The sequence below is a fragment of the Lycorma delicatula genome, chromosome 4, assembly GCF_047948215.1.
Source record: "Lycorma delicatula isolate Av1 chromosome 4, ASM4794821v1, whole genome shotgun sequence".
NCBI lineage: Eukaryota > Metazoa > Arthropoda > Insecta > Hemiptera > Fulgoridae > Lycorma > Lycorma delicatula.
The window spans coordinates 161,750,141-161,766,028 of record NC_134458.1 but is presented as its reverse complement, the minus strand read 5'-3'; the positions used below and the strand labels follow the sequence as shown (position 1 = coordinate 161,766,028).

General features: G+C 26.3%; 1 protein-coding gene across 3 annotated transcripts in view; it reads right to left on the bottom strand.

Moving 5' to 3' along the window:
* milt (trafficking kinesin-binding protein milt) overlaps nt 1-15,888 on the bottom strand; it is a 370,892-nt gene that overhangs the window by 287,454 nt on the left and 67,550 nt on the right. Inside the window, exon 1 of one of the 3 annotated variants that reach the window (XM_075364619.1) lies at nt 1,164-1,290. The exons of the other annotated variants lie outside the window; for them this stretch is intronic. The gene's annotated coding sequence lies outside the window, so the exon portion shown is untranslated. Of the gene's footprint in view, nt 1-1,163; nt 1,291-15,888 lie in introns of those variants that run through there. 3 annotated transcript variants of the gene reach the window in all.

Genomic DNA, 15,888 nt, shown 5'->3' with positions numbered 1-15,888 from the left:
AAAGTACCAGTCCATATAAGTACATACAGTTCATTTTAAAGAAATGAAAGTGCTGCTTAAAAAAAAAAAAAAATCAGAATAACTAATATTTTGTAATTCTAGTTTTTACAATTAAATGACCCACTAAACACACATACCTCATCAAATTATTTTTCTTAAAAGATTCTGCTATTTTTTATGAAATAAAAGAATTTTATTTAATCAACGTTCAATTAAAGTAGTAATTTCTACTTAATAAAATTTTTTATTCAAATTATATAAATACAGGATTACATTTTTTTATTGAGTTAAAGCTACATGATTATTTTATACACTTTAACAGTCATCTCTATTTTTATCCGAATCATATTGCCAAATTATTGTGGATAACTGCAATACTTCATACAAAACTCCTAAGAAATATTTATACCCAAATATTAGCTATTAAGCTATTAGTTAAAATACAGTTAAAAGCATTGTTCCTTTTAATTAAATTAAAATTCAGAAGTATACCAAGGTCGAACTAGAACATAAGTAACAAGGAAACTTTTACGTGAACAATTATCGCATAACATTTAAGCTTGTGTGGGAATGCAGTAGAAATTTTATTATTTGTATTATTAAAATTAGTTCAATTTGTTTGGTTTCAAATAATATAACTGCCTAGATAGTGAGTTAATTAGCGATTAGAAAAAACATGTTTTTTTATGAGATGTATAGACCCTCATATATATAATTACCAACAAAAACCACCAACAATAAATCAAATTAATAGCAAGCTCAATGTAAACTTACTAATTTATATAACAGGTATTTTTTTGAATACATTGATTCATCAACAGTTATTTAAATACTATAAGGTAATGTTTTACCTATTAGTCATAAGTTAAAACCAGTAGATGTCATGATCAACTATCGTTTTAACTTATGATAAAAAGTAATGCATTACCTGAGATACTATGTAAATTATTAATTGCAAAGCCACTAACATGTTTAAAAAAATAATAATATAAAATATTTCACATACATAATATCATAGAATAATAAAAATTTCTATTACAGATTCTCATCAGAAATGAAAAGTCAGAGCATATACTTAAAATAAAAAATGTATTAAACATATGAAACTAATATTAAAAGCTACATACAAAATTTAAATCTTGTAAACCACTACAAAATCTTACCTTTACAACTCTCAAGATAAAAAAAAACAAGAGATACTAAAAATAACACTATAAAAACCAAACTTAACTATGAAAAAAGTATCTAGTAATAAAATCAAGCACGACCATATCAGAAACAAGTATGAGATGGAACTGGTATCATTGACAGTACGATAAAAATTAGTTAGCATAAAAGTAAGATAAGCTCTTATCAAATACACGGAACAGGTGTTACATCCCATACACTGAGGCAGAGTTATGTAAATAAAACCTACTATTTGAAAGTCTTTATTTAATTATATTATGTCAGTGTCAATAAATTTTACAAAATATAATTTACATAATGTCTGTCTTTTTAATTTAATTATATTTATATAAAAAAAATAGTCTAACAAAATGGTATAAAATAATTTACAAATAACTTATAAACCTATAAAACGGTTAGATTCTTTAATGTCAAAGAAAAAAAAAATTTTAAAACCAACAACTCTTCAAATTTGGTTTTACGAACATGGCACTGTTTGGTATAATAACTATTACATGTAATTTAAAAAACAGCTTACCAAATTCCAGTTTAATTTCCTGAGTGCTTTCAGCTATTCTGCCATCTTCAAGAGGAATATAATTATGATTAAAATTATAAAACTACCATAATTGATTTAAATAATTCAATATAATTCACTATGAATCAAGAAGTTAACAATAACATCAATTTTTTATATATAACAATTGATAAAAATTTCAATAATAATAATAATAATAAAATGTACATAAATATATATATATATATAGGAAGCCAACCCAACAAGATACCATAATACAATGCAATTCTTTTCATCTATGGAACCAGAAAATAGCCATACTCAATTCATTAATTTATACAGCAATTAAATATCTCAAACACAATACAATAAAATTAAATACATTGCCACATCGAATGAATATAATAATAATAATATTTTAATAGATAAATTGTACTTCAAATTAAAAAATAAATTATATCTAAGAGAAAAATAAAACTAAAACATAACTCGGGAAACAATTATGTAAAAAGAGAATATAATTTAAATTAATAAAACATATATAAATCATTTAATCAAAAAACAGCATATACAACTAATAATAAAATCATAAATTACATTAATAACAGAGATCCAACTAAACTCAAATAAATGGTAATAAATATAATTTGAACGGACAGGGAGTATACAGCCTAAAATGTAAAGATTGCGAATTATGATATATTGGTATGAGCAATCAATCATTTTTAATTAGAATTAAGCAACACATTAACTGTATAACAAAGAAATATTAAGACCATTCAAATTTCACAACATGTACTGAAAAATAAGCATAATTACGATCCAAATAAATTTATGGAAGTACTGGATTATTCTAATAATTATTATAACACTTTTAAGCTTGAAAAATTCCATATATACAATAATAATAACAAATTCGTAAATGAACAAGTTAAGTTCGATGATGATATTTTGTATACGCAGATAATAAACAATAATAATTAAGTTGATTAAACCGATTCCACAATTTACAGAGCTCATAACAGTTGAGAAACTAATACAATACGAACGTAGTCACTTAGACTTAAACTTTAACTTTTGACGAATAATAAAATGATGATGAATTGTTTTATATATATAATTCAATTATGGTTATTTTTATAATTTTAATCATAATTATATTCCTCTTAAAGATGGCAGAACAGACAAAAGCGTTCAAGGAAATTAAACTGGAATTTAGTAAGCTGTTTTTTTTTTTAATTATATATAACAAATCTTCAACATATATAGAAACAAAGTACATCAACTAAAGATTGAATAAACTTGTAACAGTAGATTAAAAAGTGTCAGACTTTTTTTTTAATTAAAAATTATTACTCTACCCTGAATTGTAATATTTTTAAAATGCAATTACTTTTAATCCCCCTGAAAGTTAAATCAGTATGTTTAATGCTTTGTTTCCTAAATTAATTTTTTGCTTTATAGTATTAAACCTGATTTCTGTTAAAGCTGTGACAAATGTAAAGAACATAAGGTACAAGAGGCACTACACAGACTCACTTTATGTGAGAGAAATGATGTTCAGTATGCAGCCAATCCCTGTGATGAAGCAAAATGAAAGTATTACTAGTACACCTGAATATCATCTGTACTTCAATGGTCTCTGTATGCTGGAATGTGGCATTATATTTGATTCAGCGAAGAAGGTGATGGGAAAACATTCCATTTCCTCAATTTATTCTAATAACTCTGGCATGGGATACCTATTACTTTCCTACTATTACCCTCCTGATGGTTGCCTACAACCATCATGGTTATAGGAACTGATGTAAATATACACATACCATTATTTTTAAATTGATAATCCAATAAAAAGTAAGAGGAAAAATTTAAATTAATATATAAAGAGCTGAAAAAATATTAAATATTTTACATTATTTGAGTACTACAGCCAAAAGATCTAGTAACAAACTGCCAATTTGACCATAATAAATCTGACTAGTTATAAAAAAGTCTTGAAACTTTCCTGACATTTACCAAAAGGCACATTTATTTATTTACTGGCACACAACAAAAAATGCCCACTTACTGTGTACCTATTCACAAAATCATTACTAGTTGAATTACAACCAAAAAAAAAAAAAAAAAAAAAATAATAACAAAATAATCACGGTAAATCCCACTTATATCACACACAATAACCACAATCATATTCAGTTCATTACAACATGTTGTTTTAATCTATGATAATATATAATAATCACATCTGAAAACTATAGAGTTGAGTTAAAAATATTCACATTTCTACAAATTTCATTAAATTTTCTCATAAACAGTAATGGCAAATTCACATTAATTCTGAGTTGACATATGAGCTCTTGGCACAGCAAAAATATCCTTTGATAGCCAGAATATAAATATCCACCTTGCTCAAAATCCAAGAATTATCAGCCTAACTGTTTATTAATTTATGTAAGTATATAAGAGACTTTTCTTCTACTCAGCTGTGAAGATTGCTGAAACTTCTGGATCATGAAAGGGTACAAACCATGCAATTGATAATACAAACATTCGACATTCTGATTTGAACACTAAATTTTCTGTTATTTATATTTACAGGATTCCAAACAATAGAATTATACTCTAACAGAGACTTGATCAAAGAATAATATAAATTCAGTATTGCTGAGTTTTGCCTAAAATTACCAGTGCTTCGAACAATAAATCCTAAGTTTCTAAACACTTTATTAACAACTTACTTTATATGAAACTCAAATTTAAAATTTGAAGTAGATATTATTCTTAAATCCCTTACTTCTCCCTTTCTGAATTCTGCCTCTTCAGCTCAACTTTAAAAACAACTAAAAATGAATCTTATTACAATCCCTGAGTTCGAGGTTGTATCAAATCAGCAAGCAGGACTTACCAATTTGACAGGATCTTTTGAAGTGTATTTAAAATTTACTTATTAGTTTTTAATTCTAAAATGAAAGGCCCTGTATCCTTCATCTGTCTGTTCATGAAATGTTTATGTTTCTTTAAAAATTATCTTATTAACTTATAATTTGATATAGACTCATATATAAAACATTCTATTTTGATATATTATTATCTAATATTACATAATTTTATGTAAATTTCCTTGGTTGTACATTGTTAACATAAGCTTATATCAGTAATATATTTAGCAATAATTTTGTTAATCCCTTTTCTGAACTTAGATAATGTAACATTTACTGCATTTTTTTTTTTGTATCATATGTAACTTACTTTTAATGTAATTACTTTAATGTTACTTTTAATGAATCATTTTTTTTTATAGATCATTTGCATAGAGCTAAAAATTTCCTCGTTTCACAAGCAATAAAATTAAAAATTATTACCCTCACAGACTTATTTTCTTATTAATTTTATTTATCCAAACAAAAATCATACGTATGTTACATTTGAAACATGCCTGTTCGTTTAGTGTATCGTGATTGGGCATTATGTCCATTTGAACAGGATGTCTCATGAAAAAAAAAAACTGAAATAATTTCATACGTTCTTCTACAGGACAATGATGCATTGTCTATGTTCAGGAGGCATTAACAAAATTATTGTTAAATATATTACCGTAAAAAACTCATGTTAATACCAAGGAACTTATACAAAATTATGTAATATTAAATAACATGCCAAAATAATGTAATGTTAGGTTAGGTACAAGTATATAACAAATTAATTTTAAAAGAAAGATACAATTTTCATGAAAAGGTATATAAAGGAAAAAAAAATGTAAATGTAAACTGGAATGCTTTTTTTTTAGTTTTAACTAGCAAAATATTTCCCCCTAATTTCAACTGATAGTAAAAAGAAACTGCACTGATATTCTTGGACCTTAATAATGGCAACTAAACTGGTATTTTATTTAATTTTTCATTAGCTTTTATTTATTTTGGTAAGTTAATTTGTTTTTGCAATATCAAGTCTTTTTGTTTAGTTAAATTAAAATTTATTAAAATCATACTTGTTTTTATTTAACTTTATATCATTTTTTTCAGTATTAAGTTCAATACGAATTAACAAACACAAATGAAATCTAACTTAATTTTTGATCAGATTCTAAATATATGTTAGCTTAATAAACAAAAAAAAAAACCAACACCAGTAATAACGTCTAACACCAGGCCAAGAACACCTGTTCACCAGTCAGTGAAGATGGCCACAAGAGTGTCTATAAAATTGTTAATTTCTTTCCTTTCTTATATACATATTTTATTGTAAGAGTTAAGAAAATAAAAAATAGTACTCAGGAGACCCGCCTTTTAAACAAAAAACTTAACTAAAGAAATGCAATAAAGAAAGCCGGGAACTTTGTAACTAACAATAATTAATAATTTTAAAGTAATAAAATTTACATTATTTCATAAATAAATTTTACGTACAATGTTTCGATAAATAAAAATTTAAGACATATATTTTTCTTAAACAGATAAGAGATTTAAAAGCAGCCTTGGGGAAGAAGAAACACTCCTAGTACAAAACATAATTATTAATGGTAGTTATAGCACCAACGGACTGGCTTAAGTCCAAAAATAAAACTTGTGTAGTATTTCCTGGATGGTAAAATATGAATAGAACCAATTTGGCAAACACACTGTGCAATCTTTTTTTAAATGTTAAAAAAAATGTATAAAAAAAGAAGTCGGGTATAATAATTTGAACAATACAATATTCTTAAAATTACTTATTATTATTATCTTAAAAAATAAAAATTATTTAAAACTTAAGACGTATTATGTGCTGCTTAACACATTAATTTTTTTTATGAATTACAGATAAATAAATAATTAAAATACTACAACCAAACTGTTAAACTATTAACAGGTAGTAAATAATTTAAATAATAACAGTTAATGAAACAAAGGTGTCATTCAATTAATTTCTTTCAATATCATAATTTGCTTTTACTGGTTTTTTCTTACTTTATTTTGTAATAATCATAATAAAGTGAAAAGTATACTTACATTTTATAAATTACAGAAATATGATGCATCAATTTCTAATTTAATATAAATTTTTATTTATGAAAATTTTAATTTTTGCCAAATACAGTTAACCTGTCAAAATATTGCAATGGGCCCAGTGTAAAGGTTTCTTCCAGAAAAAAGAAAGAGAAAAAAATAAAAAAGAATCTAGAAGGAATAAAAAGCGATTGTAATTTATAACTAGTCTGAAACTTATTATGCTTCAACATTCAAAAGGATGGGTCGAGTACTGGTTCTGCAGAACAGGTGTTGTAAATACTGTTGGGGACCAGGGACCAGCAGACAGTGAGTAGTTTTGCAAGCCTCAGTTTGATAAAATGATCGCACTGTACAATTTAAAATTTAAAAAAATATAATTAATTAATCGGTTTTTACAAATGTCTAAAACAGCATAAAAACATAATTCTAGAAAACAAGAAATACCAAAGACCAGTAAGATAAAATAAGAGTTAAACAGTATTTTTAATAAATTTTATATTTTCATAACTTTAAGAACTATTTCAGACATTTTTTTTTAAATGATTAACTCACCACATCAAAACTTAAAGCCTGATTTGTGAATGTGGAATTTTGAAGTTATGAATACTCATCATGATTTGTATCCAGGATTTGCCAGATGAAAATCTGAGACTACACCGCTCCACCATAGAGGTCAATAATGATTAATATACTTTCTCTTTGATTGAATATTCATTCTAATATTTTTTATTATTCTTCAGAAAAATAAAAAAAAATATTTATTTTTTTAAATACCTTATCGTTCTGAAAACTGAATTTTACAAACGAGAAGTAAATCGCTAATTTTTTGAGGACTTTTTTTGGGAAACTTTCAAAAATATATAGTTAATTTCAGATTTCATTTGAATTGAAACTAAAGCACTATATTCAACATGTTAAAAAATCATCAAGGAAAAGATGCAGTACTACTCTTATAATAGAAAAGTTATAATGCATGCCTGGTAAAATATCAAAATTACAACTTACCATTTAAAGGAATAAAAATTATACTAAATACTAGAAGAAATCAATTCAAAACTAAATTATAAGGAAAACTAAACAAATAAGTGACAAGATAATTATTTCTTTAACAATAAAAAATGGAAAACATGTTATATATGTAGAACTAATTATGAAACTAATCAACAAAAAGAATATGTTAATGGCACTTGAGAAAGATAACAGGATTTAAACTCTTTCATTTTTTTTATGTTTAGAAAAAAATGATTTTTTTAAAAATAAAAATAATTTTAAATCACCAGGATATTACCATTTAAAGAATATACATGATGTCTACACTAACGCAGTTACAAACAGAAATGTACTTCAAATTACATTTTTTAATAGAATATTTTTTAACAGAAGTATCATATTTAAATAAATATCTACAGAATATTAAAAACCTGTAAAGTTTTTCTAAAATATTTTTTTTTTAAATGTACTGATTATAATTGTACGGTTATGAAAATAAATGACGTAGATTAAATCGGTAATATAGATAAATGTACAAGATCAAATAATAATTACACTTCCTCCATCGAGCGACTCATTAAATGAATGACCACTTTATACGAATAAAGGTTATCAAAGTATTTCAGTTGAGTTATATTTAATTTAAAACATTTCATAACATTTAGGTATTGCATATTTATGACTGATTTTATTTAAATTTCTTTGCTTTGGATGAGTGGATGATGGGCGTATAGTAGGCAAATGGTAGGGTTTGCTGGGCGGTTAGTGGAAGTCGGTCGGTTGGAGGGTGGGGTTATTTTTGGTGGAGGGTGTATGGAAGACATGAACATTAAGAGATTCATTTTACATGTTATTGATGAGAATAAAACACGTGATCAACTACGTGTGAATCTAGCACGTGAAATAGTTGATAATAAATATATATGATTTTATGAAGAATGAAAGTTAGCAAAATTAGAAGATGACAAACATTTAATACGCATTCAAAAACGTGAAGAAAGAACCCCGCTGAAGCTACAGCTTGCGGGATTTAAAAATTTCAAATTCAAAAACTTCGAAAAGAAAAGCAGAATCTTTTTAAATCTAAATCACAGTCGAGCTCACATTCAGCAAACCAAAAAAGTATAAACAACGTTCAAAACCAGTTGGTGAATAAGACAGTTTTGAACAACGTATTATATAATCCGAACAGTTTACGAGTTTCGCGCAGAAAATAATGAATTGCCTATATTAAATAAATTACGCGATGAACTTCAAAAGAGTGTTCAATTTAAAGGTTCTGGAACTACACTAGCAGCTATCCTGAAAGAGTTAGGCTGCGGTGTAAAAGTGATAACAGAAAACTTTGGATTGAAAAAGAAGGTATCCGGTGAAAAAAGAGGATGGAATATTTAACAAAAATGACCGATTGCAGAAAATAAAATTCTTCGATTGTTTATTTGGACAAACTATCCTGAAAGAGTTAGGCTGCAGTGTAAAAGTGATAACAGAAAACTTTGGATTGAAAAAGAAGGTATCCGGTGAAAAAAGAGGATGGAATATTTAACAAAAATGACCGATTGCAGAAAATAAAATTCTTCGATTGTTTATTTGGACAAATCGTATATTTTAACATCCTATTTGACTATAAAATCGTGGTCGGATGATAGTGGTGCAGGAGCAAATCTGCCAATTAAAGGTGATCGGTTAATCATAATCCATGCTGGAGGATGAATAGGGTTCATTCCGATCGCGTTTTTAAATTGTAAAATGAGTTCAAATGCCCATTAGTTCAAATCTTTGCCTATTAGCTAATTTGTCAAATTTATCTATCGGCAGACTATAGTGTAATGTTATTCATACAACTGATATAAATCAAAGTTTGTCATCAACTAAACTAGAAAAATGCTTTTTGCTTAACTACAGGAATCTCCAAATAATGCTAACTCAAGTTCATACTCTTTCGCTTTTTATCGAAAAAAGAATTAAATTGTAGTTAATAATATAAAGTAAACAATTTTTAAAATATAAATTAGGCTTTTTATCATTAAATTATATTAATTACTTAATCTAATACCATAAAAATGATGACTAAATTCCAATCTTACACATATGACCAATGAATTAATTACTTATATTAATTCATATTATTTAAATCACAAAAATTGGTTTATTAAAGAAAAAACTAAAACAGTAGTTTGCAATAAATTTATGTATAGATATATTATTCATTAATTGACAATGGTTATATTGTACAATTAATTGATATTAAAATTAATGTGAATTTATTTCTAAATTTCTTAATTACCATTATTTTATTTAAAAATAAGAAAGAGTATTATCTATTCATAAAATATATATTAATGTAAATTAATTAAAGTAATAATTTAAATTCCTTTCTTTCAGAATGAAGATTATGTTAATGAATAAAGAACAACTTACGACACGAGAACTACATTTAATTTATTCACAGTATCCATATCTAATTGAACTGAGTTGGTAAGAAATATGTTGCAATATATTAATTTTATTTTAATATATTGCTAAAAGAAAAGATTTTATTTTATGTACTGGAAGCAATATAAAAATAGGGAGCTATATAAAGTCATTTATGCATTTGGAAAGTTTGGTCAGTTTTTATGTAAGCTGTGTGACACAGGTAAAACAAAACCTATTAATATATATATGAGGATTTTTTCACTTACCTATGGGTAAGTGAAAAGATCTTTCACATATGTAAAAGAAAATAGTTGATGGCAAGAAGGATCCTGGTGAACTAATTAAATTCTTTGTGGGAGAGTATTATCATATAAATTTGTATCAACCACTCAAAATGGAAAAGAAACTGTAAGATAGTTTTGAAATATGGTGGTGAAGAATAAAAAAGAAAAACAGAAAAAAATGATAAATGAATGACAAGAATAGGAGACAGAAGAGTTTGATGAAGATAATGAAGAGGAACATATCTTTGTTGAGACTTAAGCTATATAGAAACTCTCATCACAGAGGTAAAGGTGAAAGGAAGAAGAGTAAGAAGCACAACGATGCTAATAAAGGACAATAGGAAAAAAATAAACTATTGGGTAATAAAAGAAAATGTTCAGGACTAAAAAAAGGACATTCAATTGAAATCCATCAAGGATGTATGAAATTCTAAAGATTATTTTGCCAAACTAATTCTTTTCAGAGAATAAGAAGTATATATATTTAATGAATGTAAGCGAATAAGAAGTGAGATTAATAGAATGTAACATTATCTATAATTAACATATTTCATTTATTCATTATATAATGCCAATGAGGCAGGTCTTGTCATGGCTGCGCTCCACTTGTTCTTGTCCTGTGCTAATCCTTTTTTCCATATATTTTCGTTTTTCCACATCTCCCCTTGTTTTTCTTTTCCCCTTCCTCTCTTTCCATTCACCAATCTACTAGCATCAACTGCGAAAACTTCTGCCTCAGTTAAGTCCGTATACTTGTCACGTTCACGAAAGACGTTCGAGGAAATGCGTTCCTCTACCGAAAGAGCAATTACGTTTCTCGCAACTACTGATTCTGAAAAACGAAGCACATTCAATCACAATTCAACAAATGACGTCTTAGTATATTACTGAGCAACGCCCAACGAACCCACAGGGCAACCAACCTAACCCCGAAAACACAGAATGCAACATACAATTCTAAAGCGTTCCGAACGCATTGTATATTGGATGTATTTTATATTAAAACAATTTTACATAACTAATGTGAAAAACTTGACTTATCAAAAAATTTACCTTAAAATTTAAATTTAATATTAATGAGATAATTCTGGGAAGCCGCAGTGATTAAACAAAATGCAACACTAAGTTATGACTCAAAAATAATTTCAAATTTCTCAGCCCAATCTATTACAGCAATTACAAAAGTAGCGTTATATATTTCAAGGTCATGTACAGAGCGTTCGAAGAAAACATAAGCTTGCTTGCACGAGGCACACAGTCGCTGTGCAGGGCATCATATTACTCTTTTCGCGTAACATTAGGCTATTCAATTCTGTAATACAGTGTGTTTAACTATTTTCATAAATCGCAAAAATTCTTTCCACATTTAGAATTTATCATCATTTTAGCGTACTTATAATATATTTTACTGTATACAGTACAAAAAAAAATAGTTTTATTCTTGTGTTAATAAATTATAATTAAGCAAGAAACAAATTTAATAATGGTGATGTAATACTGAACATATGGTCCTTGCGTAAAGTAATAAAAAAAAGTATCAAATATCTGTTTTTTAATGTTAATTGTATAGTGTTAATTTCAAGTATGTCCCCGTTGGAATCTGGTAAACAAGAAAAGCTACAAAGAACGTTTTAAATAGGGAATACGTATTTGACTATTGAATACAGTGGTAATACTCTATGTGTTTGAAACCTCCTCCATTTTTCCATCTGTGGCCAACTTCATGTTTTCATTTAAATGGAAATCTTACCTTTTATAATGATTATAATTTGTCATTTTGTTAAATTAATAATTTATTATTATAAATTAAAATAAAAAAATTATTTTGTCAAATTGCGATTTTGTGCTTATTTATAGAATAACAAGATTGCATCACTAATTTAAAGTGTTGAAAATTGTTAGATGAAAAAAGAATACAGCTTTCAAAACGAATCAAAATAATAAAATATTATGGAAATACAATTACAATGAAACAATAAAAAAAGAGTAAAATTGGACTTCAGTTCAACTTACAAGGTTTATTTATTGATAGGTATAACTGAAGATGAGGTTTAGATCCTAGATGATTAGGTTTAGAGGAGAATTTCCAGGAAATAATGCCTTATAATTATGTGATGTATCCGATCCTAAGTTGTAAAAATTGGGAATTTCCATTAAAAAAAAAAAAACAAGAAACGTTATATGCCACATTGAAAAATGGTGGGACATTTCACACATGTCAATAGGGCATTTTCAATGCACTCAAAAATCAATGTATGAACTCTCCATCTAAAGTTCTTCTTGTTTATAAGATTTCAATAAAGGAATGCTTAAAGCCACCACCATCCTGTATATGTAAACTGGATGAGTGACAAATAAGCAACTGCAGGTCCACGTAAATCTAGTTTGAACTAAATCCAAATTATTTACATTAATTAATTATTTGATCACAGTGATAAACAGGATAATATGATGTTCAACCACAGTTAATTTTTTGCGATGAATAATTAATTATTTCTGCATGTAAGAAATGCGGAATTTGACTGTAAATCGGACTTTCAATTTTTGAGATGAAAAGAAAAATGCTACCATTCTATTCGGACATTATTCAATTAATGAGATACCTTTATTAACATTTAAAAATTCTCCTTAATTTCCAGTACAATTTTCACAGGTAAAATTTATTTACACATCCATAACTTTGCACATAAAATTAATGATTTCAAATTTGTTATTTTTATGTTATACGGTCTTTTTTTTTGTTCAATAACTCTCATAATAAGCGACTTAGACAAATATAATAAGCACTAGGTAATAGTTAAATTAATTTTGATAGCGAATTAAAAAAAAGGCATAGTGCAGCAGGTATCATGAAACACCTTTATCTGAACAACGCGTTGTTGTTGCTATGCAACTTATTATCTACAAACAACTAACTACTTTAGTAAAAATACTTGTCAACCGCACAGTAAAAGTTACTTATCTTGTAGTAATTTATTTATTAATACATATCTACTTTTTTCTTAAGTGAAATCTGAAGCCCAAAATAAAAAAAAATATATATAAGGAGTAATTTATATTGATAATTATCATTAGAAAAACTCAGATATTTCCCAGTTATATCGATGAAAAATATTACAATTCAAGGAATGCAACTAACGAACAAAATAACTTTTAAAAAGATCTGAACATTTAAAAAATTGACTAAAATTAAAACGCAATACGGTACTTACGTATTAACGCTACCGTAGCTACAGCTTTATTTAAAATTGAGTATTTATTTTATTTAGTCTCTTTATTAATTTTAAGAAATGGTTATTTACATTTATTTATTTTATAATTATAATTTAACCAAACTTAACCTACGCTCGCTAACCTTGACTAATTAACACCGTAATTTTTTGAGTATTTATTTAATAAGTTCAGTAATTATTGCGATTATTTATTATTTAAATAACAATATTATTTAAATTAAATTATATTTATAAAATAAATATAATTTAATTTAATATAATTTCGGCCCATTTTCCACCGAAATCAGATTGACTACTTTGTTTTTAAATAAAGCTGTAGCTGCGGTGGCGTTAATACGTAAGTACACGCAATACTTTTTCAACAATTATTTAAATTCTCATCTTTAGAGATAATACTGATTTAAAAGTAAAATCACCGAGTTAAAAGTAAAATATTTGCTAATCCTTAATTTTCTAATAAGGATTTCAAGAAATCAAAATTTAAAGAATTTAAAATGATAATTTTAGTTTTCAGAACCTTTTTTTTCTATAAAGTCGATTGTAGTACTAATGTTAATTATATTTAATTATTTTATTTTATATTTTTATTTAAAACTGGGATTTCTCCACCATATATATAAGAGATAAAAAAAGAAAGCTGCTTGCAAGAAATGCAAAGGCAAGAAACAAGATGCATTAAATAATAATAAGAGGAGAAACGATGAAATGATTAAAAGAGTCTGCTACAGAGTATGAGTTAGGCTGTGTAGAATGCAATAATCTGTTCTAATTTTCTTGAAATTTTTGCATGAAAACACTCTGAATATAAGAATGCCATCAAGTTACAACTCACTGTACTATAATCCAGTTCTAAGCAACTATCAATCAATCACTTTGAAAAAAAAATCAGTAAAACATTTCCATTAACTAATTCAAGGTGCACAATTACTAATAAATTTTTCGCAAAATAATAAAAGAAAAAAAACTAATAAAAATTTAATAATAACAACTGTTCGGTCATATGATTTAATAACATGGTTAAAAATCTGTAATAATAGGAATGAAAAGAAATGTAGTTTAATAAAAAAAAAAATTCCACCTAAGTTATAGAGAAAAAAATAGCAATATGATCACAAAAACTTCGTCTGTAAAATAAAAAAGTATCAAATTCAGTGCATTTGATGTAAAGTGAAGCTTAGGAAAAAAGAAATATAAAATCTTTCAACAATAATATATTTATACTAAAAGATAAAATTAACAGAAAAATTAGAAAAACACTATCAAGCCGAATGAATGATGACCGGATGTAATACAAGGTAGAATTTTTTATTTTACACTTTATTAAAACAAAAAAACAAAATAAACGACATTTTAAATCTGAAACAATACTTTAAAGGAACGGTAAACTTGGATAGTCTCACTTAAACATAAATGCAATACTTCTTGGCTTAAGTTAAATAAAATAGGACATAAAAAATTAAAATACAATTGCAAACAAAATCAGAAACACCAAAATGTATTTGCATTCAAAAAGACATTACAATAATTCAACAAAACATAAAATCAAAAAGGATTTGAACAAGAGATAACTACTAAAAATTAAAAACACGACTGCCTAAAAAAAACATTGCTGACAAACATTTTGTTCTGGTTAGGTTCCAACGTGATTTTGTATTATATTGGCAAATACCCAGTTTCAATTTTGAAAATTCAAACATTGGTTGCGAAGATATAACATTTCCAAATAACCGTGACCTGTTAGATCGAGAGTGTATAACTGATGCGTGCAAAAGTTAGCCTTTAACTCGCTAACAAATACCCGGTTTGATTTTGAAAACAGGACTTTGTTTACAGAGATATTATAAGAGCACCCAATTGCAACTTCCAAAACTGCTCCCCAGAGGCATACAGTTTGTTACCAGTTGATGGTGATGATTGGTTTAGCCTCGCACGAGGTGTTCGTATCACCTCACCACTCTAGCCTCACACGCAGTCAGTCCCCACGGGAAACCAATTATTATAAAACAGAAATTATTTTAATTTTTTTAATATTATTTTATTTTATTTAACGTAAATTTAATTCTATTATTTCTGTAATAGTATTCATTTGAATCATTCAGTTCAAACCCAGCTCACACAGTGATAGAGGCTCACAGTTCACAGTTCATTAATTCATTAAAGTTTGTGCTTCAACCGGCAAATCTCCATTTATTATTTCATTTTTAAGCATAGATTATTTTTATTTATTTATTATTACTTATTAATTTTATTAATAAAAGAAAGGGATTATTAATTAATATTTAGCAATAATA